Source organism: Myotis daubentonii, chromosome 19, assembly GCF_963259705.1.
Source record: "Myotis daubentonii chromosome 19, mMyoDau2.1, whole genome shotgun sequence".
Classification (NCBI taxonomy): Eukaryota; Metazoa; Chordata; class Mammalia; order Chiroptera; family Vespertilionidae; genus Myotis; species Myotis daubentonii.
This window is the reverse complement of record NC_081858.1, coordinates 6,595,766-6,622,856: the sequence shown is the minus strand read 5'-3', so window position 1 is coordinate 6,622,856 and position 27,091 is coordinate 6,595,766. Positions and strand designations below refer to the sequence as shown.

The following is a 27,091-nucleotide window of genomic DNA, read 5'->3' as shown; positions in this document are numbered from 1 at the left end:
TGCCCCCCAGCCATGATCGGAGAATCAGGCGCCTTTGCCGCCCTGGCCAGTGATAGCAGGAAGTAGGGGTGGAGCCAGCGATGGGAGCTGGACACGGTCGAAGCTGGCAGTCCTGGGAGCTAGGGGTCCCTTGCCTGGGCCTAAAGCGGAGCCCACGATCCCGGGGCCGCTGCAGCTGCAGGTCCCCGCTGCCCGAGCCAGACGCCTCAGCCAGAGGCGTTAGGCCTGGGCAGGGGCGGAGCCTGCAACCGCGGGGAGCTGGGGGTCCCCTGCCCAGGCCTGACACCTCTGCCAGAGGCCTCAGGCCTGGTCAAGGGGCCGATCTGGTGATTGGTGATCGGAGGGTGATGAGGGTCAACTCCTCTGGCCGAGGCATCAGGCCTGGGCGGGGGGCTGAGCCGGGGATTGGGGGGATATGATGGTCCCCTTGCCCAGGCCTGAAGCCTGGGTCAGAGGCGTCAGGCTTGGGCGGGGGGTGGAGCAAGCGATCAGAGGGAGATGGGGGTCCCCTGCCCAGGCATGATTCCTGGGCCAGAGGCCTCAGGCCTGGGTGGGGGCCAGAGCCAGTGATCGGGGGGGAGATGGGGGTCCCCTGTCCAAGCCTGACACCTCTGGCGGAGGCGTCAGGCCTGGGCAAGGGGCCGATCAGGCGATCGGAGGGTGATGGGGGTCTACGCCTCTGGCTGAGGCATCAGGCCTGGGCTGGGGGCAGAACCAGTGATGGGGGGAAATGAGGGTCCCCTGCCCAGGCCTGATGCCTCTGTCAGAGGCGTCAGGCCTGGGCAAGGGGCCGATCCTGCGATTGGAGGGTGATGGGGGTCAACGCCTGAGGGCTCCCAGTATGTGAGAGGGGGCATGCTGGGCTGAGGGACACCCCCCCCCCACACACACACCCAGTGCACGAATTTCGTGCACCGGGCCCCTAGTCCTATATAATAAAAGCCTAATATGCAAATAGTTCCACTGGGAGTTTGGGAGTTCGACTGCTTGCTATGACGAGAACTGACCACCAGGGGGAAGCATGGAACATTGCGGGCATTGGTGATGCGGCGCTGGCAGCAGGCGGCAATGGAGGCACTGCTGGCCCCAGTGGGCCCCAAGGAGCGCAGGACCGTGGTGCGATGGTGAAGCAGGTGAGTGGGTGGCACCAGGCCAAGGTGGGTGCAAGCAGGGGCCCGATCACCCCAGTGATTGCCCAGCAGATGGCGACCAGCAGCGGCGGCGGTGGATGGGGCTGCCACCTACCTCCCAGGTGCTAAAGGAGTTGGGCAGGGGGGCCATCCCCGGATCGATTGCCCTGTAGGCAGGATGGTGGGGCAGGTGAGGGGGTGGTGCCAGGCCACAGCAGGGTGCCAGGCGGGACTGCGGGGCTGCGAGGCTGGTGGCGCGAGTTGGGGCTGTGAGCCTGGGGGCACAAGCTGGGGCCCAATCCCCACAGGCCACTCTGAGGGACCTCACCCGTGCAAGAATTCATGCCTCAGGCTTCTAGTTTAAAAATAAATATTGACTTGCGCACGTGCAATACATATAAGGCTTTTGCTGGTGCCAATCACATGAGACACCAGAATGTATCTAAAGACCAACTATTGGCACAACGTACCTCTGAAGCTGAAAGAAAGAAGCGTCATTGACAGAATATGTCTGAAGACCAACTATTGGTATAACGTTGTTATATCATGTTGGTTGTTATATCATGTTGTTGTTTATTTATTAATCTATTTATCACTCATTGTTTTTATCAATGTTGTTTTTATACCATGTTTTTGTTATTTTTATATCATGTCTTTATTGTTTTTATATCATGTTGTTATTGTTTATTAATCAATTTATAAATTATTTTCATATACATTTTACTAATTTTCTTTCATCTCTGACACTTCTATTATAGAGAAAGGGTGAACAGCGACATTCAAATATTTTGTATTTGAATTTTATAATACTATATTATATATACTATTTTGACATGTAATTTTTTGCAGTAATGTAATTACCACACAAATCTTTCTTCTAATTAATTTCCTTTCAATGTGCATGAATCTGTGCACTGGGCCACTAGTTGTAACTATAAAAAATGATCATTTCAACACACTATTTGTGCTATTGAGAAATTGCACTTATTTCTCTTAAAACACAAAGTAACCAATTTTGAAACAAGTTAGAGCTTGAGTAACTAAAATATTGATCTTTGGTGAGAATAAATTATAAATCTGAATTATGGAGAATAACTAAGTACTTTATATATATTTTTGTGCACATATACATGTGATAAGCTGTAGATACAATTGAATGGTATCTTTATAATGTAACTAGAGGCCCAATGTACGAAATTCATGCAGGAGTAGGCCTTCCTTCCCCTGGCTGCTGGCACTGGCTTCCATCTGGCACCCGGGACCCAGTCTTCCCTCGCATCCCCGGCTTCATCCGGAAGGTCATCTGGAAGGATGTCTGGTCTAATTATCATATTACGCTTTTACTATTATAGATGATAACTTGGCTGAATCCTCCCTTCCTCTCCCAACCCCATCCCCAACCCCCACCCCCAAAACAAAGAGAAAACTGCCAGTTTAAAGGAAGAAGAGCAAATGAGTCAAATAAAATTCCTCTGGGCACAATGAAATGACTTGGTTCCCTTATTTTCCTTTCCTACCATGTGACAATTTTAACAGCTCTTTTCCATCACCATAGAGAGAATCAGAAATATGGATTATGAGAAGAGAACGGCAAGGTGTGGAAGTTATTATAGGTAATGATTTTCTTTCATTTTACAAGGAATAAAGACATTTAAATAGTTTTGTATATAAAACCTCAGAGAGGGTATTAAATGTTATTTTTTGAAATTTTTATTATGGAAAATACCAAATATAAAGAAAAGCTGATAGAACAGTATGAGCCTCCATATGTCCAGCTTTAAGTTACCAATTCATGATCCAGCCACTTCCACCTTCCATTATTTGGAAGCATATACCATTTCATCTGTAAACATTTCAGACTGTATGTCTAAAACTATTTAAAAAAAATAATAACTATACCATTAGTATACCTAAAATGTAACCAAAAAACTTTAGTCATCAAATATAAGATCAAATTTTGAAATTTCACAGATTACCTCATAATTTTTTCAAAATTCTATGAATCCAAATTAGGTCCAAATATTGTGGCTAGTTAGTTATCGGTACAAATTTTATTTTAATGGCAATCATCCAATATGGTTAAAAATTAAACTTAAAAGTTTAAATGAATTTTAATAATTAAACCTAATATAAAATAAGTGAATAACTAGATTGTCATTCTAGTAGGGCAATGTTGATATGTGTTCCACAAATGTATAGGTATATCTGTTCAAACTTAGGAAAAAAGGTGGGGGGAAGGGTTGACTTCATTTTGTCTGTTTTCAAAATACTTCCTTCTTTGCTCACCATTTTAACTACTAACCTAACGATAATAATGGTTTTATAATAAGATTTTATCAAAGAAATCAACTAAACCATGCTAACAAAACTCTCTTGTAATCTCTCACTTGCTTGTTTTAACATTTTCACTGTTTTACTTTGACCAAATACTTCCTCCTTCGTTTGAAATTAGCTTAAAATCATAGGATTTCAGAGTTGGGGATGATCATGTGGCTTCCTCATCTTAGAGAGTAGGCAGCTTTGACATTATTATAATATTTGTGTTTCCAGTGAGAAAGCTAGCATGAGAAGGAGTCAGTCAGTCTACTGACAGTTACAGACTATATTCTAATTTGTTAGCAGACACTACTATGTAAATATGACCAGTAAAAGTTTTATTAGCACAACATAAAATAACTTAAAATTTTATCCTTTATAAAGCTTAGTAAAGTTAATATTTTTTCCATGTTAAAAAAGAAATTGTTATCCAAGAAAGAAAGAAGCACATTTAGTTCAAGACTTGAAATAATAAAGGTTAGAAACTTATCACTCACTGAAGCCTGCAGAAACAAAGTAAATGACAGACTCTACTCTGATATTATAATGAAGAGCTATAAACGTGTGTACTATCAATAAATAAAACATGCAATATGAAGTATATGATGGTACTCTGTTGTGAGACATCATAAATTAGAAATTATTAGATCTTCTGAAATTTGCATATTACGTTCTTATAATATTTTTCAGGGTTAAAAAATTATTTAGTGGTTCCTTCCACAGCCATTGGTGAAGTTTAGATAACCCTTAATGTGCAGTAAATTCATTAATCAAAAACACAAATTTGTTATGGAAACTCAGGAGTCTCAGTATACTTCATATATGCGCATTCTACTTTACATTAAACCTAGGACTTACATGGACAGTCCAATAATAAAAAATACTTATTGAGTACTTGATATATTCAGGGAAGTACATTAGCAAACAGTAGAATAAAGTGTCAGAATGATACCAAATGAAACCATTAATACATTTAGTTTAAAAGAAGTACTTAATGACAATAATTTGAAGATAGAAATTTTTGAGTTTTCTTTTAAACTCAGAGTACCTTATAAAAATGTACTAGAACTTAATTGTTCCAAGTTCTACAACATAAAAAATCCTGTATGGACTTTTCAAATTTAAAGCATTGACAATGAACTCACTTCTAATCCTGTTTATTTTTTACTAGGGGCCCGGTGACGAAATTCGTGCACTAGGTGTGTGTGTGTGGTGGGGGGAGTGTCCCTCAGCCCAGCCTGCCCCCTCTCACATACTGGGAGCCCTCAGGCGTTGACCCCCATCACCCTCCAATCGCAGGATCGGCCCCTTGCCCAGGCCTGACGCCTCCGCCAGAGGCGTAGACCCCCATCACCCTCCGATCGCCTGATCGGCCCCTTGCCCAGGCCTGACGCCTCCGCCAGAGGTGTCAGGCTTGGACAGGGGACCCCCATCTCCCCCCCGATCACTGGCTCTGGCCCCCGCCCAGGCCTGAGGCCTCTGGCCCAGGAATCATGCCTAGGCAGGGGACCCCCATCTCCCTCTGATCGCTTGCTCCACCCCCCGCCCAAGCCTGACGCCTCTGACCCAGGCTTCAGGCCTGGGCAAGGGGACCATCATATCCCCCCAATCCCCGGCTCAGCCCCCTGCCCAGGCCTGATGCCTCGGCCAGAGGAGTTGACCCTCATCACCCTCTGATCACCAATCACCGGATCGGCCCCTTGACCAGGCCTGAGGCCTCCGGCAGAGGTGTCAGGCCTGGGCAGGGGACCCCCAACTCCCCGCGGTTGCAGGCTCCGCCCCTGCCCAGGCCTAACGCTTCTGGCCTAGGTGTCCAGCCCGGGCAGCGGGGACCCGCAGCTGCAGCGGCCCCGGGATCGTGGGCTCTGCTTTAGGCCCAGGCAAGGGACCCCTAGCTCCCGGGACTGCCAGCTTCGACCATGCCCAGCTCCCATCGCTGGCTCCACCCCTACTTCCTGCTATCACTGGCCAGGGCGGAAAAGGCACCTGATTCTCCGATCATGGCTGGGGGGCAGGGCAAAGGCGGCCCCAGGGCCGCCTTTGCCCTGCCCCCCTGCTCTTAGATCCCCCCTGGGTTTCCGATCACTGTCAGTGGCAGGGGGCTTCTTCCTGCTTTCCCTTTCACCTCCCTGCATTGTGCCTACATATGCAAATTAACCACCATCTTGTTGGCAGTTAACTGCCAATCTTAGTTGGCAGTTAATTTGCATATAGCCCTGATTAGCTAATGAAAAGGGTATCGTCGTACGCCAATTACCATTTTTCTCTTTTATTAGATAGGATTGTTTATATTGACTTCACTCATTTCCCCCCAAAGTCCCTAATGTACCAATTACCCTATATCCTGTGTATATTCCAAAATTTTTTTCTCTGATTTACCAAAATACAAAAATTTAAGCTCTTGATTCTTTTAAAGCAAAGTAAAAACAGGTGTCATAGTAAATATAATCTACTAGATTTAGATAAGGCAATTATAGAGTTGATTTGTTCAGTTATATAGAAGTGCAGGTGTAAGTCTCTGTTAATATACAGAACAGAAGGAATGCCTCATTCTAACACAACCATCCATCTTACTTGGCCCACAAGGGAAAAGCAGTGTTCACATCAACAAGCCCTATTCAGGGGGGCGGGAGTGGGCTAAAGGGGTCTGTGGAGGAAAAGTGGACATATGTAATACTTTGAGCAATAAAGATTCTAAAAATAATAATAAATATATAATAAGAACAACAATAATAAAAAAAGACCTATTCATACTTTGACAGCAATGGAAATCCCATTTAAGAAATGTGGTACCAGCACTATCACTTAACAATATGTTCAATAACAAGAAAGCTATGTGGCAATTAGAACTTTTTGATCTCATAGCATCCTGTTGTTTTTAAAAATCCTCTCCCCTCTCCTTCTCTCTCAATACATATTAGAAGCTAATGGGAAGAATTGAGCTAAAAATAATAAAAATAACTAAGGCTCCTTCTTACCTGAGAAATAAATCATGATCAATTAATAATATTGCTATTAATACTATTAATAGTATTATAGCCTTTAAAATAAATTTACTTACCCACACTAAATACTATTTCTCTTTCTTTAATGCTTTTTTAAAGTCTGAAACCCCCTATTATATTTACATTTTATTTTTTCAATCCTTCATTAAATCATTCAGTGTATATCCCCTAGTCAACTTTCTCTTGTTAATACTCATACACCCTTTCACCTTATCAAGGATAATTAGAATTTTAATTTGTTTTTCTAAGATGTTAGCCAGTTAAGGATCACATAGCAAATTTTATAAGCTTAGCCTACTCAATCACCTAGTCACTAAGGAAAAAAGATCCAAGCTCACTGAATCATATCTGCTTTTTGGAAACAGTTTCTAAACTTGTATTCATATTTACTATAGTGATATAAATTTGAAGAATAAATGTTAGGAAGATAAAATGAAAACATGTATTTTCTAGGGTCTGATCAGGATTAAAATTTTTAAAATAATACAAAATAGAATAAATTAAATTAAGAAGGCTGAACTATATAGCTTTTATATAATGGGCAACAAATATTTAATAATTAAGTTATTATAGTAATTGGTCACATTGGACAAATCCAAAGTCTCTCCCAGCTTAATGGTGATTTTTAAAAAACTCATAATCAAGAAATTAAATGCAAAACTTGAACAAAAAAATCTTGAATAGGCAGGAATATAAGAGGAAGGAAGGCTGATGTTAGTCTAGGAAGAAGGGGAGCTAGAGTTCCTCTGGAGCAGATGAAGGCCAAGGAAAAGAGCCATGTGTTTAGGGAGATAAGTATGCATTCTTTTTAGTCTTTGTTGGTTGACAGAATTGTCAGACACTACTCCAACTTGTGTTTCTGGTTGATGGGGAAAAAAGGGACACATTTTAAAGCAATGGGAGCCTTTGTTGGGACATACAGTATGATGCTATTCACTTAGCCTACTGGAAAAAAATTGAACCAACTTCTTAGGAACCAAGTTCTTATAGTCTATCTGCTGTAGAATCTCCTAAGATTGGAAAGAAATGTAGAGTTGTAATGGAGATAGAGAGAGCTATTTAGAATAATTTGTAAGAATAAAAATTAAAAAAAAACTACATTGAATATAATGCTGGCTTGAAAATGATGTGGAAGTGGTATATTTAGACAAAAATATGACATTTGTTAATCTAATGTAATAAAAGACAAATAAGGTAATTAACTGTACCTCTGACATGCTTCCCATTGGCTAATCAGGACGATATGCAAATTAACTGCCAACCAAGATGGCGGCTGGCAGCCAGGCAGCTGAAGCGAACATGAGGCTTGCTTGCTCCAGTGATGGAGGAAGCCAAGGTTCCCCACCTGCCCCTGCCGGGCTCTGAGCTGCACTCTAAGAAACAATGTTGCAATTATAGAAGCTAAACAAACCCCAGATACCTGCTTTCAGCCAGCTGGACTCAGAGATGGAGCTGCAACAGTGTTTCAATTATAGAAGCTAAACAAACCCAGATACCTGCTTTCAGCAGCCGAGGCCTCAAGCTGGAGCCGGCTTCAGAGCTAAAGCCGGCTCTCAGCTCCAGTGTCAGCCATAGAAGGTAAATAAATGCCAGAATTAAAAAAAGAAAAGAAAAAAAGGAGAGGTTGGGAGCTTCAGGCGCCTGCCAGCCTGAAAACGGCCCTCAGACCCTCATCCAGACTGGCCAGGCACCCCAATGGGGACCCCCACCCTGATCTGGGACACCCTTCAGGGCAAACCAGCTGGCCCCCACCCGTGCACCAGGCTTCTATCCTATATAGTAAAAGGGTAATATGCAAACTGACCCTAACAGCAGAAAGACTGGGAATGACTGGTCACTATGACACACACTGACCACCAGGGGGCAAACGCTCAATGCAGGAGCTGCTCTCTGGTGGTCAGGGCGCTCTCACATGGGAGGAGCTCTGCTCGGCCACAAGCCAGGCTGATGGCTGCCAGTACAGCGGTGGTGGTGGGAGCCTCTCCCGCCTTCTCAGCAGTGCTAAGGATGTCCGACTGCAGTTTAGGCCTGCTCCCCGCTGGCAAGTGGACATCCCCCGAGGGCTCCCGGGCTGCCAGACGGATGTCTGATTGCCATCTTAGGCCCAATCCCCCCGGGGAGCAGGCCTAAGCCAGCAAGTGGTCATCCCCTGAGGGGTCCCACACTGTGAGAGGGCACAGGCTGGGCTGAGGGACCAACCCCCTACCCCCCCCCCCCCCGAGTGCACAAATTTTTGTTCACTGGGCCTCTAGTATATTAATAAAGTTAAAAAACACCTTATAGAACAATACTTGCACTATAAACATCCTACTTACTATTTTTAAAAATATATTTTAAATAAAATCTGGGAGGTTATGTCAGAATATATTGCATATAAAATAGTGATTTTCAACTGGTATGCTATGGCACACTGATGTGTCCCAAGAATTTTTAAAACATGTAGTACCTGGCTATTTAATCAGAGGCACTGACCTCTTTTCCCTTAGTCTGTCAAATAAAAAAATAACAATAGCCAGCTGGTGTGAATGAATAAAAATTCTACCTCCCCCCTATTTTTTTGTTAGATTGGTAAAATGTATTTTTTGGAATGCCACAGAATTTTACTAATTAGTTTATGTGTGCCATGAGATGAAAAAGGTTGAAAATTATTGGTATAGAAGATAACTTTTATTTTCTAATTACTTATCTGTATTTTCTATTTATTAAAACAAAAAGCATGTCCCATACACCAAGAGGTCCTGGGTTCGATTCCGGTGCAGGGAACATGCTCAGGTTGTGGTTTTGGTCGCTGGCTGGGGCACATACAAAAGGCACCCAACTGATGTCTGTCTGTCTGTCTGTCTCTCTCTCTCCCTCCCTCCCTCCCTCCCTTCCTCCCTCCTTCTTTCTCTCTCTTCCTTCCTCTCTCCAAAATCAATAAACACATCCTCAGGTGAAGCTTTAAAAAAAAAAAAGAATAGGTATTTTTATACTTTGGGTAATAAGAATAGGGGATGATTTAGTGACCTTCCTGTGTATTTTTCTGGCATCAGATAAATAGTGTATTGCATTAGACAAATAGTTTAATTCTCTGCTTATTCATTTTTAAAAAGACATAGTCCTATATAGCACTAGTACAAGGCCTGACACAAGAAGATACTCAGTAAATATTTATTAAATAAATAAACAAAGGTTATGGTGTTACTGCCTGCCTCTGCAACCAAATATCAACATAAAATCCAAAGCATTTACAAGACATTTCCAAACAGCCATACTTTTACATATATAAAACAGTCTGCATTTTTTAAGTTCTCATTTGGGTGTCCTATATGTTCTTTGGCATCAATACAAAGGAAAGCATGTATAAAAAAGGCACAGGGTATTGTAAATTGATGCAGCCACTATGGAAAACAGTATGGGGGTTTCTAAAAAAAATTAAAAACAGAACTATCATACAATTTAGTAATTCCACTTCTGGGTATATAGCCAAAGAAAATGAAAGCACTATCTTGAAAAGATTATCTGCACCTCCATGTTCACTACATCATTAATTATAATAGCCAAGGCATGGCAAACAATCTAAGTATCTGTTGATGGATGAATGGATAAAGAAAATGCGATTTATAGAAATATAATTACTCAGCCATTAAAAGAAGAAAATCCTGCCATTTGCGACAACATGGATGGACCTTGACAGCGTTATACTAAGTGAAATAAATACGACAGAGAAAGACAAATATTGTATGATCTTACTTATAGCTAGAACCTAAAAAAACCCCTAACTCATAGATACAGAGAACAAACTAGTGGTTACCAGAGACAGCCAGTAGGTCAAAAGTTAAAAACTTATAGTTATTGAGATATATAAGTTCAGCATGCTGATTCTACTTAACATTACTGTATTGTGTATTTTAAAGTTGCTAAGACAGTAAATCTTAAAATCCTCATCACAAGGAAAAAGTTTGTAATAATTTGTGGTGATTAATATTAACTAAATGTATTGTGGTAATCATTTCACAATATATACATATATCAAATCATTATGCTGTATACTTTAGACAAATACAGTGCTAATGTCAATTATATCTCAATAAAACTGGAAATAAAATAAAGAAGAAACCATAAAAAGTTTTCATTTGGGTGGCATCAATATAAAGGAAGGCATGTATTATTTCAAAAGAGAAGAGACTGAGAATTAAAGCAATAGACATCCTATTGAAGTATCAAGTATTTTTATGTTTAAGCTTCTGAGTATATATTCTGTCTGCCAAATAGAATTCCTAATAGTTTATTGAGTGCAGGGATTATATGTAATTAATTTCAGTATCCTTCGCAGAGTCTAACCATAAACATAGTAGGAACTTAATTATACTTAAGATACTTAAAGAATTGAGTATTTCTTGGTTACACAAAATTTATTGATCATATTTGATTTATAATGTTAGGATAGAAAGTTGTTAATATCAAACTAAACCTCTCCAAGTCAAGCTGGCTATATCATTTAAGAAAGGAAACAAAATTATATAAATAGATACACACATATATACATAGTTTCTCATAAAGCAAATATATCAATCTTAATCAGTTACAAAATTGTCTTTATTTGCCTCTTGCTGTTCTGTAAATGAGGGGACAGACCTGACCCAAATTGGAAAAATATTCAGGTCCCTTCAATATTATTAGGATTGTTGACTTTACTTTAGAAAGGTATAATGAAGTAGATTGACTTTCTTTTCCTTTAAATCAAAATCAGGTAACTCAGCTTTTTGCTACGAACTGTGAAAGTTTTAATTGCAAGATATGATCCTTGTATTTAAAAGGTTTACATCATTAGTGAAGACAGAACAGTGAATAATATAAGATACAATGCACATTTTTATTCACTGGTTTGCTAATTTAAAAGTCACCTGGATGTTTGCACAAAACATCAAGAGCTGAAATCGTCAGGAAAAGCCGTAGACAGGAAGTAAATTTTACATAGGGTCTTGAAGACAAGGTAAAATCTGAGTAGGCAGAGAAGGGAGGAAGGCTTTCTGAATGAAGTAAATAACAGTATCAAGAGTGCAGACTTGAATGAGTATGGTATGTTTGAGAGACAAACTGACTTTAAAGAGCAGAAAGAATAGGCCAAAGAAAATAAGAAATGAAGCTGGATAGTAGTGTGGGGGCAGATTAGTAAAGGCATTGACAAGCAGCCAAAAGACATTAGATTTAATGTAGGGAAAACAGGGAAGCAATGAAGCTTTCTGAAAGGGAGTGAATGCTGGAAGCTGTAGCATTTAAAGAAGGTTAATTAGGATGAGTTGGGAAAAAACAGGTGGAAACGAAGGAAGGCAGTTGTAGTAATCCAGGAATGAGGGTCTGCATAGGATTGGTGCACAGAGATACAGTGTATTTTAGTGGCAATGTGATGGGCCTTGTGACTGTAAAATTAGGGTGTACCAGCAACAAGGATGAAACATAGACTAATCCAGAGGTTGCCTACTAGGTAAAAAAGGGGTTTTACTACAGGTTAATAAGACCTGGAAATTTCAAAAACATTCACAAAACATTTTTTGTTTAGTTAATTTAAGGCAGGCTCCCCCAAATTTCACATCTGCTTTGCTAACTCAGCCCCATGAAAATCTGCTCCTGTAAAAATTAGTTGTTTTTCAATATATAAACAAAATTAGCTGACCCATTACAGGATATGACACCCCCCCTCCCCCAGAGACTAAGATCATGAAAACAGAAAAATATTCTTCTTTATACTCAAATACATATTCTTTATTGCCTGGTTCCACAGGGGTGGGGGGGAATCATCTCCCTAAAATCCTGAGATATAGTCCTGACTATATCTGATAGTGATCCTGTCAGAAGAAAACAAACTCTGTTGAGAAAATGAATTAAGAAATCAGCACTTTGCCATCTTGCTTTCCCGAGTTATGCTATCAAATTGGGAGGAAATTCTCTGAAGTGAAAAACAAAGAGAAGAACATTACTAAAGCTAAATTTGGCAGATTAACTAATTTTTTTGGACTAATAAGTATTTCAATCTATAGTCAATCCATCCCATGTCCCCTCTCCCTTTAGAATGAGTAGTAAGTATGTAATGTGGCAAGGGGAGTGCTCCCATGGTACTTTCTAAATACTTCTATTATTATAATACCAATTCTATTATTTATACATGATTGTGTTATGGTTTCACATCTCTTCCCCTGGTCATTTTCTGGTAGAGCTGGGAATAAGAACTGAAATGTCCAAAAATAGCAAAAATAAACACATCACCCACTGAACTCTTCTTTTACAATGTGTGACCAAACTTATGCTTTTATACATAATCTCATTTAATCCTCATAATAATCTTGTGAGTTAGGTACTATGATTATGCCCACTTTACCGTTGAAGAAACAGAGGCTTGGAGAGTTAAGGGATTTGTACAAGATCGCAAAGCTAGTGAGCTAGTAAGTGCCAGAAAGGTCTACCTAACTTGCTCTGGTTAATCATTAGTTTATACTGCCCATTCCAAACACATGCAAACCAAAATGAAAAGTAAGAGATATAAGGGACCTGGACATTCTACTTACCATGTGAAAGAGTAAGAGGGAGCATAAATTGTAAGAACTGTGTCAGTGACACAAATGGGTAGATGGCATGATTCACTTCTAATCTTTCCATATAGTACTGAAAACACTGTGCTCTATCTTTGAAGGAGAATGGGCCATTGCTATGAAATAAGAATTAACTGTCCCCTCGTTTATAGGACCTTGACATTACATTACTATTTGATGGTATTGACAGGATCTCAATTTGCTTACATTTTAAAAAATGCTCTTACTTAGGTCAGCCAGGTCAAGACTAACCAAATGCCTAATTTTCTCAGTAGAATAAGCAATGATCTGAACACCCTATATAACTCCTACCTGTGACCCTGAAACAGAAACTAACCTCTTAAAGATATTTCTCAGTACATAAAATCCTATCTAATAAAGAGGGAATATGCTAATTGACCCTCACACGATCACAGAAAAGGAGGTGACCACAGCCAATAAGGAGGGAAGATGCTAATTGACTGCCACGCCCTCAAAGATGGCAGCACCCACAGCCACAAGATGGTGGCACCCAGTCCCCTCAGCCCTGTTGGGGCCGCAACTGTGCGCCTGCCTCCAGAGTCCCTCAGTCCCCTCAGCCCCCCAGCTTCCCAGGGCCAGCCCGAGGCGCAGGTAACCAGGGCCGGCCAAGGCTTGTGCTGCCGGCAGTGGCAGCAGCAGAGGTGTGATGGGGTATCGCCTTCCCCTGATCGCCAGGTCGCCTCCCACCCCTGAGGGCTCCTGGACTGTGAGAGGGGGATGCCGGACTATGGGACCTCCCCCGTCCAGTGCATGAATTTTCAAGCACTGGGCCTCTGGTACATTCATAAGACACTTCTAAAAATAACTCTCCACTGTAATTCCCTCCTTATGCATCTGGACAGAGACGTCATATTTCCTCCACAAAGCTTCCTTTTCTGTTGCAGCAGTAAGAATCTCAATTTCAAACTGAACCAAAACAATTGAGAATTACAAACTCCTTCACAAGACATGATTATTTTTATTAGCTATTTTATATAAAATTTCTAAATATGATGGGACACTTTACATTTTAATTCTATAATATTTTAAACTAGATAATAAAGCAATTATAGCGTAAAGTTCTGTCTCCCCTCACCCCTCTCTTTTCTGCTAACACATGGTCTTCCACAAAAGAATCAGTATGATCTTTGCAGACTATAGATAAGAAGTATGACCATGGGAAACTAAAGAATAGAACATTAAATACAAGTCAAGTAATTCAGAAGTTTAAAATTTGTCATCTGTCTATGAAACCAGCAAATAGTTGGTTATACAACTGGTTCAGTTATAACTGGTTAAATAAACATCTTATTATAGGATGCAGTTGGTAACTTCCACTTTCCCTCCAACTAGTGTTGTTTTGGCAGGCAGCCATATAATCTGCAATAATCTGTCCCTGCTCTGAAGCCCCACCCACTTCCTCTGCCCCACCCCCATTCAAACTATGACTGGGATACATCTGGTGTGCTAATATAAGTCAGACAATCATAAAAGGCCTTTCTATCTATAAAAACTAAAATTTGCATAATTTGTACTTTTAATTATTTAACATTCATAAATCTTAAGAAAAAATACACTATATGATATCACATTTTAAAGATTATTTGAACGTTTTAATTTCCTTTTTTTAATGTATTAGAAAGAATAGAAGCCCCAAAATAGTACTATCCACTGCAATGCTTCTTGAATAAAAATGTGTCCTAGGTACAATTATAACACTTTCATTTACACATCTAACATGTAACATATTAGGAGTTTGGAAGTCAGAGCTACACACATTTCATTTAAACTTTGTTCCAAGAGCCTAGTTGGTAAAGAAACTATTAGGCTAGCTTTCCTGGTTTATAAAATATTTTGCATTAACTTTAACATACAAACTATGAAGTGTTAAAGTAAAAAACACTACTTTCCTACATCATCTAATTCCATTTTGTGTTTCGAGTAGTCCCATAAATTATTATCTTATGGATAAGATTTTTTAAAAAATATTTTAATAGGTAACTAACTTAATGTACAAAAACAAAAAAGTTTCAAAGTAAACGTGACCAAATCTTCTGACTTTTCTGTCTCTGTATTTGGTATTACCTTCAAGAAATTACTCTGCTCTCTCTCCTATTTCCCCTTTTGTAAAAGAAGAAAAGTAGGAATGGCTTTATTATTTTTTAAGATCTCTAGGATGAATAGTATGCTATTTGAGTAGCATCATTTTGAAATATTTTTACAGTAATAATATATTCATTAGAATAAACTGCATTCAGTTAATAAACATGGCCTTTAGTATTTTAAAAATTTTAAAGACTCCTGACAAGATTTTGATATTTTATTTGCAGCTCAGTGCTTACCTTACTTATCCAGGAGAAAGAAAAAATATCAAACAATATTTGAAAAAAAATTCCCACTATTATTTATTTGCAGAATACTAAACTACAAATGAAAATAAATAGAGCATATGAATCCAGTGACTTTTGAGGCTAATTACTCTCAGCTGGACTTTGAGCTAAGGCCATAAATATTCACATGAAGTTCTACAAAGCACTTCTTAGCAATATTTAGACATAAAATACATTTAAAATAAGATACTAAATATGAAACAAAACACCAAGATTACAGTAGATAATGACCTACATTTCCAACGCAACATACCAAAAACTTTAAAAAATTCTTTATTTAGCTACAGCAATAATAAGATCCTCAGAGGTAGCTTTCTTTAAAAGCTGCCTCTTTACTTAGGAAAGATAAAACTGAACTCAAGTTGTAAGATCAGCACCACGCTATCAGCTCTTTCATCCCGAGAAAGGAAGTTATTGTAGACAGTTTTATAAATGAGGCTTAAAAAGAGTACTTCCTGGTCGGACAGTTAACGGCAATAGCATTTTATATAGCTTTACATTTCGACATTTTGAAAAGAACTTTCTAAAAACTTTCCCTGAATTTCCCCTCCCAGTTCCTACAAAAGAGGAAAACTTGCTCAAGCTAAACAAACCTTGCATAAAAATCTACGAAATTCTACCAATGCCTACCATTATGGAATCATATCAGAATTGATATTAATATCAGCTTAAGTTTTAATTTTACATTTATTTTACCTTTATGCACCCTCCTTGCCCCTCACCCTGTGTGTCAGAATGAGGTTTCTCAGGACACGTTAGAAGGTAAAAGAAAGAACTTAAAGGAGGACAACTCACCAAATTCTTGATAACGAAGAAAATGCTAATAATTCACATTTTAATTTTCAAATTTAAAGTTAATTCTCTTTTAAACTTATATGCATATAAATTTATAAACCTAATACAATCCTAGTAAGGAACTGCAGATGAAAACAGCGTGACCGGAGCACTGCACATTACTATCTGTATTGCAAGCTTAAGTACTTCCTGTTACAACTCCCATTGGTTCTCATAGGTACAAGTGCCTATGGGTGTTGCCAATTTACTCCTCCTTTTGTAAGTGAACCACTAAAGGAGATTTCAGGTTGGCACAATCAATGCTAACAACTATTAGGGCAGAACTACCTTGGGCTAATACCAAGAGCCTCCCAAACTAGGTTAATTGTGAGTTAATAATTACCTAATTCAAAAGGGCAGGAGAAAATTTATTTCAACAGACTTTTCACTATTTTTCTAAGAATGTATGTGACTTCACTCATCAAATATGTATTAACTGCTTTTGCAAAGCACTGTTCTAGGCACTAGGACCATAGTAATGGACAAAACAGACAAAGTCTCTGTGGTCATTCATACCCTATCTAGCAGACCCTTTGAATGTCATATACATATAATGAGAAAACTTCCATAAAGGTAGAGACTAAAGAAATTTGTATGGGAATTTGGAAAGTCAATTGTAGTGCTCACTAGTAAAAAGCACTGTAATTAAGGCAACCACCTTAAACCCAAAAGAACTTTTCCAGAACCTGGTACATAAAATAGGAGTTTTTTTTTAATGTTTCAAAAAGACCATGTTGGAGGCAACGACATATGTTCCAGCAGAGAAAAGGAAAAACTTCTCACCATGAGTCACCAGTGACTAAGTTCTTTTAATTCAGGCTTAAAACACATTTCAAACCCAATTACTTGTACATGGAGAAAACTGATAACCCCAAATTAACCCCAGAAGCTTGATTTGACCAATTTTCAGGGTTAGTATCAGCATCTAAGAAAAACCAGTGAAATGCCTTGAATGGGATAATGCCTCTCTACTGAATTTTATTATAATTTTGTTAGTCTTGGTCTTTAATGCCTAACGGTCAAATCAGCAAGCTTCCATTAGATTTTGTTACAATGAACAGTGTTCTTAGATTTTAGCCAGAGTGAGACACAATCATCTTTGGATAGACATATGGTGTGGTAGTAGGTATGGCCTTTATTTGCATTCAAGAAAACAAAAACATAATTGAGAGTAAAATGTACAGAGAAGTTCTACTCTTCCAATTCTTCTATACTTTACCTTCTTAGGCTTTTACTCCCTTATGTTTAAAATAAAATCTTTTTAGCCAACACATTGGAGAAATTCCAAAAGCCAAATTTATCTAGTCATTCAACAAATATTTATTAAGCACCTACTACGTTAGGCATTGTTCTATGAGTTGGGGATACAGTAAAGATTAAAACAAAAGATCTCTGCTTTCATAGATGCTAATTTCTAATACAGGGATTTAAGACAAACAAATAAATACTATCTAATAAAGAGGGGCTATGCTAATTGACCCTCACACCATCACAAAGATGGCGGTGCCCACAGCCAATAAGGAGGGAATATGGTAATTGACTGCCATGCCCTCAAATATGGCAGCGCCCACAGCCAATAAGGAGGGAATATATTAATTGACAGCCACGCCCTCAAAGATGGCGGAACCCACAGCCACAAGATGGTGGCGCCCAGACCCCTCAGCCCCCCAGCCGCCCAGGGCTGGCTCTGGAGTCCCCCAATCCTCTCAGCCCCCCAGCCACCCAGGGCTGGCCCAAAGCACAGGCAAGCCTTGAATGGTGGCTGCCCAGCTGCCCACGGCTGCTGGAGGCTCAGGTAACCAGGGCCGGCTGAGGCTTGTGCTGCTGGCAGTGGCAGCAGCAGAGGTGTGATGGGGCGTCACCTTCCCATGATCACCGGGTCACTTCCCGCCCCTGAGGGATCCCGGACTGTGAGAGGGGGCAGGCCAGGCTGAGGGACCCCTCTCCAGTGCATGAATTTTCATGCACCGGGCCTCTAGTAAAATATAAAATAACTATGTCAGAAGGCTGTAAGCACTATAGAAAAGAATAGAAAGTGAAAGATAGAAATAACAAGTTTATTTGTTCACAGTTCCAATTTGCTTATAACACAAAGAAACTTCGCTTTGAAGACCAGAGTGTTAGCGCTCTCCCAGACTCTACCTCTAACTCCAGGGAACAACCACATTCTGTTGCAAATAACAGAGAATCTTATTTCATTTGTTGTTGATACCTAGCAAAAGGAAAACAAAGTTCCAAAAATCTAAAATTAGAGCCCATTCCTTTTTGATAAACCCATCACATAAGGAAACAAAACCAATCCCAAACACTCAAAGTCAAGGGTCACTTTAGGAAATATTCTGAATATGAAAATACAAATATCCATATACTTGCTACCACTGGCATCGAATTTGCCAACTGTGAGGTTCAGAAGTGAATTCTTTATTTTAGAATTATCCCCGTTATGTGTACTAACAGCAACAATTATATTGACACTAGAGGCCCGGTACACAAAATTCATGCTGGGGGGGGGGAGCATTACGCTCAGCCCAGCCTGCACCCTCTCCAATCCAGGACCCCTTGGGGGATGTCCACCTCCTGGGGATCAGGCCTAAACCGGCAGTCAGAATCCCTCTCACAATCCTGGACCACTGGCTCCTAATCATTCACCTGCCTGCTGGCCTGGTCACCCCCAACTGACCCCCCCTGCTGGCCTGGTCGCCTCCAACTGCCACCCCCCCGCCAGCCTGGTTTCCCCTCACAGTTCCCCCGCTGGCCTGGTCACCCCACATAGACTGCTGTTCCATCGTTTGGTTGTCCCTCACTAACCCCCTTGCCAGCCTGGCCGCCCCACTCAGCCTGCTTGTTCAGTTGTTTGGTCGCCTCTCACTAACCCCCCTGCTGGCCTGGTCGTAGACAGCCATCTTGTGAGGGCATAAAGATTAATTTGCATATTACCCCTTTATTATATAGGATGTTATCTTTGAACCTAAAATAAGTATTTACATTTAATACAATTCAACAAATATTCATTGAGCAGATACTACCTGCAAGATAACTTGGTTAGATGTATAAGGCACTGTCCTTTTAAAACCAAGAAGACGGAATCTAGGAAGGATAAGTCAAGTGCAAACCCAACAATGTAATGTCAGAGAGAATATGAATGTAATAAAAGGTACAAAAATAAGTACTTAGGGAATCCAAAGGATAGAGTGGCAAGGAGGATGATTAGAGAAGGACTCCTGAAAGATGACATTGGACTCTCAAAAATGAGGAACAGAAGGCATTCTAGGGGAAAATATGGCAGGAACAAAGAAAGACCTGAAGGTGGTAAATAAGTAAGTTCTTGGCTAGTAAGCAGGCCAGTCTGGTTGGGGTGTTTATATAAATTATGGGGTAATAGGAATCTAAAAAACAGATTGATAAATCTGTACTGAATTCAATAGGCCATGGGAATAATTAAAGTTCTAAACATGTGAGTGACAAATTCAGAGTTATACTTTAGGGAGAATGACATGTAGGAAAGATGAAAAACAAAAGGAGGCTGAAAAATTATCGCAGTACTTCTTCCCTAACACCTCCTTAGCTCTTCCTTGGACCATCGAGAGGTATAAAGTAGAAAGTATACTGAGTTAAAAAACCATATTTACATCACAGCGGTCAATGCCATTATCCGCATGACCTTGGGAAGTCACTTACCCTCACTGTCTCAATTTCCCTATGTGTGAGTCTACTAATTACAATTTATTTTTGGAGTCACGAGCTATAAATTTCAGCAAATAATTAGATACTGGGAATAGAACAAAAACAGCAATGAAAATTTCTTTCAAGTGATTAAAACAATCAGCAGCTACCATTTATTAAACACTTCCTATGTGTTTGTCACTATGCTTGGCACTTTATATAAATGCTTTATTTATTGCTTAGAAGAATCCCACGATGTATGTATTCTTATTTTACAAACAAGAGAACTTTAAGACTTAACTAACTTACCTAGTGCCAGCCCAATTTATATTGACAAAGCCAAAATAGGAGACTAGGTATCTCTGAGGTATAAGGCTTTCTCCTTCCAACACAACATTCTGTTTCTTATACGGTAGATAGACAAGGCTAACATTTGTTTTTGTGTTCCAAACAAATCACTGTCTCTTTTATTCCCCTTCTGATATATGAAAAGGTCTCAATGAGATAAAGAAACAAAGTGTGGACATAAATATAACCTACTTATTTGTTGATCATTGATTCATTCACTGATTCCATTCTCATTTATTGAGCATCCTTTATACTTTGTACCTGGCCCTATACCTGGATGCAAAGATAAATAAGACCCACCTCTGCCCTCAAAGTGCTTTTAAGCTAGTAAAAGGCAAACACATGTGAACTAGGAAATGGTAATACAATGAAAGAAGAGGAGTTTTTGCACAAGAGACTATGAATCAGAAAGGTACATGAAGCAAAATATTGTATTTCAGCTATTAAATCTTGATCTAGATCACTTAAAATTATATATTTACTAGAGCCCGATGCACAAAGATTTGTGCAAGAATGGGCCTTCCTTCCCCTGGCTGCCAGCACTGTCTTTGCTCCTGCCAGGACGCCTTTCTACCTTCGTCCTGCCTTTCTGCCTTCCCACGTTGCCCAGAGGCCCAGAGCGGCTGGCGCCCTATGGAATGCCTGTGTCCTGCCCCGCCCCCAGCCATTCGGAGGCCTGTGTATGCAAATTAACCTGTCATCTTTGTTGGGTTAATTTGCATACTCACTCCTGATTGGCTGGTGGTCATCATGAAGGTATGGCCAATTTACATCTTTCTCTTTTATTAGTGTAGATGTGGTTTTTGCAAATATTTGTGTATTTTAACATACACACCCTTGAGAAAGTAAAAGCTAATATTCACAACAGAAGGACAATTAGCCATGAACTATGATTCTGTTTTTGTGTGTCTACTGCCAAGACTAGGTGATTAGTTTACTTAAGAAAGCATTCTGGCCCAGACCGGTTTGGCTCAGTGGATAGAGTGTCAGCCTGCGGACTCAAGGGTCCCAGGTTCGATTCCGGTCAGGGGCATGTACCTTGGTTGCGGGCACATCCCCAGTGGGGGGTGTGCAGGAGGCAGCTGATCGATGTTTCTAACTCTCTATCCCTCTCCCTTCCTCTCTGTAAAAAATCAATAAAATATATTAAAAAAAAAGAGAAAGCATTCTGTGTGTGTGTTGGGGAGGGGGGGGGGCACCAATTGGGGAAAAAGGAGACATATGTAAATCTTTAGACAATAAATTAAAAAGGGAAAAAATAATTTTGAAAGTCATAATAAAAAGTAAACTATAATAATAATAAAAAAAGAAAGCATTTTGCCTTGATTAGTGCCATCTATTGTAATGACTAAATAAAATGTATTTGAACTGTCTAGCCTTGATTGCTATGGATATAAGCCAGTGTCATTAGATAGAAAGTGAAACATACTCCATAAAAAGAAATATATACCATGAGAGCCCTTGTTTGATCTGGAAATAAAAAGTTATTCCACTGTCTGTCAAAAATAGTACTCTTCCAATGAGTACTAATAATTCACTAATTAAATATTAAGCATAACAAAACATACAATGCTAGGCTGATTTTGCTACCCCTCATTTCACTGAGGCCAGAGGTGAAGTGAAAGGGCCCCAAACGCTAGACTCCAGCTTGCAAATTCAATTCTCTGAGCTAAAGACATGTGGGCCACATCTCTTTGTTTAATGGGAGTAGGTTTTCCCATGTATAAAATGTGCATTCCAATGTGTCTTATTTTTCTCACTCACTTTGGGGATGAAAAATGTGTGTTTGTGAGATAGCTGACAATTGTTAGGAGACTGTTCTGTGTTAACAAATCAAGAAACTTATCCTTCCGTCTTTCTGTTATAATACAGAAATATCTTAGAAAAACTTTAAATATATTTCAATGTCTGTAACAAATCTTGAGTCAGAAAATATACATTATGGCCCAGCTGGGTATGCTCAGAAGTTGAGCATTGACCTATGAACCAGGAGGTCGCAGTTCGATTCCTGGTCAGGGTACATGCCCTGGCTGCAGGCTCAATCCCAGTGTGGGGCATGCAGGAGGCAGCTGATCAATGACTCTGTCTCATCATTGATGTTTCTATCTCTCTCTCCCTTCCTCTCTGAAATCAATAAAAATATATTAGAATATATATTAAAAAAAATATATATATATACACACATTATGTTGATTTAGAAAGTGTTTAGGTAACTTTAACAACATAGTATAGCTAGAATGATAAAATTTATCAATTTAATTTCTACTGGTTATTATAAAAATTTGAAATGGTTATTGTTTTTAATTGGGGACCCATAGCTTAGATATGAATTACATCACATTTTGGCCTATAAATAAACATATCTAATCTATAATTATAGTTAGATATCACTTATTATTTTTTACTAAGCTGAGTCTAAGAAACAGTAACAAAATTTTAATATATCCTCATAAATAACAAAGCAACCAATAAAATGGCTAAATATAGGCTAAATAATTACAAACTATACTCCCTATGGTGAAATGCAATTAATTGCACAATAGTCTGCAAGTCAAAACTACTCATTCAAAACTATTCTCTGATTGACAAAAATCTCTCATTGGAGAAAGAAAAGAAATCTGAAAAATGTTTTCTCAGGAGAGTCACACAACACTTTTAAATGGAAACTTTCTGTCTGTTTTCCTTTTTGGAGGAAGGAAGAAACAAAGAATGTAGGAAAAGATTATAAAGAGGCTTTTTAACAAAAAAGACTCTAAAGTAAAAGTACCAATAGTAGTTTTCATTCATTCTCCTATACTATTTGAAAGCAACAAATTTGAACACTGGCAAGCAATGAGAACTTTTATTCAAGTTGGCTTAAACATTAAACCAAATTAGATATCAAGGTAGACTCTAAGATTACAATGGTTTGACTGTATAGGACTCAAGTGGTAAAGAAAGTGTAAAATGGGTTATTGTATTTACTGGGCAGTACTTGCATCCTGCTAAACTAATAATTTAAGAACTACAAACTGAAAAGAACTTGCATTCTAAGGCTGCTGTAACCTTTCATCTGGAAGGCTCCTTCTTAATCTCTACTTTGGATTCTATTTTTTAATGGAAAAGAAACAGTTTAAATGATGATGTATGTAATAAATCACATATTTACAGTTCTCCTAGTGTTTTATTTTGTAAAACAAATGAAAGTAAATTCCCACGAATTCCTACCCTCCTCTACTCCGCCTCTCCTCTAGGAATAAACAGTTATTGTAGGCCCCTCCTATCACTAAAAATTCTATTACAATGAATCTCTCTTCAGCATCTCTGGATCAATATAACGTAATGTGGCTGAAATGACTGCTTTAGTAATCACTCAGGGGAGTATTAGAACAGTTTCTTTTGTTACAAGGAAATAAATTTAATATTTTATCTTAAGGAACTACAATCTGTACGAGTCAGAGATGAGCTAACAAGTATGATGAAAGAGCTTATCTGCTCAAATTCTACTTTGTAGAATTACTGGTACTGAGATTCCCAGTCCTTCTACAGACCATTTCAAATGTTACATGCACTACACAGTGAATATATGCCCCTTGTACATAGCCTCTTGTGTCAACTGACCTTGATTTCTCTCTAGGGTTCTTGAAAAATAAATTTAACGTGAAAAAATTAAAGTTAATACACCGTAAATAAATGATAGTTGCCGCATATTTAAAATTTGTAGGTGCTGTTGTTTTTCCTTATCTCCACGACTTCTATTTCTTAGAGGAGGACTTCTGGTTGGTGGATTTTTCATAACCACATAAAGTTCCACACTTTCTGAAGCCAGATAAGAAGTGTTCTGTGTCAGCTACTATTAAATAAAGTCCCCAAATGGGCCATGTCCTCTACCATCACTCTGACCAAGATGACTTCTGGAATTTTTGTCCTGGATTTGCAGAAAGCAGTTGTGTGTAAGTGTTCCACATGATGTCTCTGGGAAGTAAGGGCAGTGTGTCTCCCTTGCTCTTAGTTGAGCTACCCATTACTAAGCATGGGCAAAGGTTTCTAATAGCACACACTCTCAACCTGAAACAAAGACGGTATCGAAATATCTGTGACGTGATCTAGTCATTACATCCACCATTGTTTCCCCAATACCATCATTTTCTAAATCCGCTTCTATAAAAAGAAAGAAAGAAAGAAAGAAAGAAAGAAAGAAAGAGAGAGAGAGAGAGAGAGAGAGAAAGAAAGAAAGAAAGAAAGAAAGAAAGAAAGAAAGAAAGAAAGAAAGAAAGAAAGAAAGAAAGAAAGAAAACAGTTGCAAAGAGAAGGGGTCTGGAGAAGCAACACACAGGGACAAAGAAGTGAAAAAATTCACTGGCAAAACTGCTGGCTGGAATGCTGAGCCCCTGCATCCAGGACACCTGCTAAGCACTGTGAACCCCTAGCCTGGCACCAGTTTAATTTCCTCACCCCCCAGTTCCCACCCCAGGACCCACTCCCCAGGTCCTACCCTCAGTTCCCACCCCCCAGGTCCCACCCTCAGTTCCCACCCCCCAGGTCCCACCCCCCCATCTCACCCCCCAGGTCCCACCCTCAGTTCCCATCCCCCAGTTCCCACCCCCAGGACCCACCCCCAGATCCCACCCCCCAGGTCCCACCCCCAGATCCCACCCCCGGTGCTTTCCTCCTGGGTTTCAGCACTCCGTGGAGACACGCACGGCCCCCCCCCCCCCCCCCCCCCCCCCCGGCAGGGCGCAGGGTGCTGGGTAAGCAGGCTTCTCCTGCTGCCGGTCCAGCAGTTGCGCCTCACGCTCAGTCCCGGCAGCTCGGAGGAAGGGAGACTAACTGGAGAGCCGGCCAGTGCAGCAACACAGGCTCTTTCCAACCCTCGTCCGACCGTCCACTGCCTCGCAGACCGACGCCCAGCCGTCAGACCCCAGACGCGTCCCGTCTCCCCGCCCCGCCGGCGCTGAGGCCGAGGCGCTGCCGAATCCGGAAAAGTTTCTGAGGTCCTGGTGGCCCCACAAGGAACAGCATGGGGCCCTCCGAATACACACCCGAGCCGAGCCCCACGGGGCCCCGGCAGCATCGCTCTCCTTTGGGCCGGAGAAGCCCGCGGCTCCTCGCTCCCAGGGCCGCCGCGCCAGGTCCCGGGAATGAATGGAAGGGCGTCCCGCGCACCGTCCAGCCCTCGCCGCTCCCGCCAGACCCCCGCCTGCGCGCTCCTTGGAGGTCCCATGACATAACCCCCGTTCCAGCGAGCCCCCCGGGGGCCGCCCGGCTGCCCCGCGCCCTCACGCGCCCCCGGGAAGCGGTGCTGGCAGGGACCCCGCGCAGCCGGCGGCTCCCACGCGCCGCGCAGCGACCCCGACCCCGGCCCCGGCTCCCTCCCTCTCCCGGCCGCCCCGGCCTCTCCGAGCCCCTCTCGGCCCCCACCCTCAGGCTAGCTGGCCCGGTCCCTCTCGGGGGCCCACCCCCCACGATCTGCTGGCCCTGGGCCTCTCGAGGTCCCCTTGCCCCTCAGACCCGCTATCCCGACCCCATCAGACCTGCCGTCAGTCCCAGCCGCCCTCGGGGACCTCCCTCTCCTCGCGGTCCCGCCCTCGCGGGGACCCCCTCACACCTGTCCCGGCCCCTCGCGCGAACTCCCCTCAGACCCGCGGTCCCGTTCGCTCTCGGGGTCCCCTCTCTTCAGACCCGCTGTCCCGGACCCTCGCGGGGTCCCCCTCGGACTCACGTTCCCTGTCCCGCTTAGAGTCCCCCCTGAGCCCCTCTTGGGGTCTGTTCTCCACAGTCCGGACGGCCAGACCCGCTCCGGAACTCCCCTCACTCGGGTCCTCGCCGACCTCGTCCCGCCCAGGGTCCCCCCGCCTCGGCTCCCGCTGTCACAGCCCCGCGCCCCGGGTGCGCTCACCTCAGACCTGCTGTCAGCACCCGGCCCGGCGTCGCCGCCGCCGCTTCCTCTCCCACACTTGTTCCCCGGTCGCTCCTCTGCCGCTGGTCCCCTGGAGGGTCCCTGAGTCCCGCCGCTGAGTGCAGGGGCCGGCCGCGCGGAGGCTCCGCCCGCGGTCTCGGCGTCGCGTCCCACTCTCTCCCGCAGGACCCCGCCGCCGCCGCTGCCGCCGGGCGCCACACGGACCCTCCCGCAGCCGCCGCTGCTGCTGTCCGAGGTGCGGCTCTTGCCAGGGGTGGCCAATCGCACCCGACTGCGCCGAGCGCGCTCCGCCCCACGGGCTCATCCGCCCGCCCTCCGCCCCCAGACCACGCCCCTAGCTCGACTCTGATAGGCTCTCTACTGACCTTCCTTGATCGCGGGGCACAGGCCTGGGCCCGGATATAGGTACTTGATTGAAGGTGCCTGAGGAGCCGAGCTGTCGATGGCGCCCGAGTATTGGTGGAGCTGACCTCGGGGCAGAATGAGGCGGGGCGGGGCTTCTTTGGACGCGGAAGCCCTTGCAACTTCACTTACCCGCGGGCCCGCCTGGGGTGCGGTCATTTTTGTTTGTGCAGCGCTGCGGTCAAAGTTCGCGGCACTCCTCCCAGCGCCTTTACTTTTCTTGGGAGACTCCCAGAGGCCAAGGCCCCCTGGGACTCCCCTGGACCACCCTGCTAGAGCCATTGAGGAGGACCCCATTCTTCCGCTAGACCTTGCACAGCCTTCTGAGTAATTCTGCCGGAAATTAATATAGTGGTGTTTTGTTTTTCACTCAGGATTTGTAAATATTTCCTGGATTTAAACTTTTTTTTTTTGTATTTTTGTCAAGGGAATTGTCCTACCTTGTATTGCGTTCAACAGACATCAGCTTAATGCTTTTGGAAAAAGAAATCGATATACTAGATGCGTGCTCTGCACAAGTAAACGTTCAACACGG

The 27,091-nt window shown here is 41.9% G+C and overlaps 1 protein-coding gene across 5 annotated transcripts in view; it reads right to left on the bottom strand.

Annotated features, from left to right (window-relative positions):
* The window catches only part of TAOK3 (TAO kinase 3), a 161,759-nt gene extending 135,337 nt beyond the window's left edge, over positions 1-26,422 (bottom strand). For 2 of the 5 annotated variants that reach the window (XM_059676638.1, XM_059676643.1), the window contains exon 1: positions 26,134-26,422. The gene's annotated coding sequence lies outside the window, so the exon portion shown is untranslated. Of the gene's footprint in view, positions 1-16,205; positions 16,229-26,133 lie in introns of those variants that run through there. The other 3 variants (XM_059676642.1, XM_059676641.1, XM_059676639.1) reach the window with 2 other exon arrangements.
* Positions 26,423-27,091: the final 669 nt, after the last annotated feature.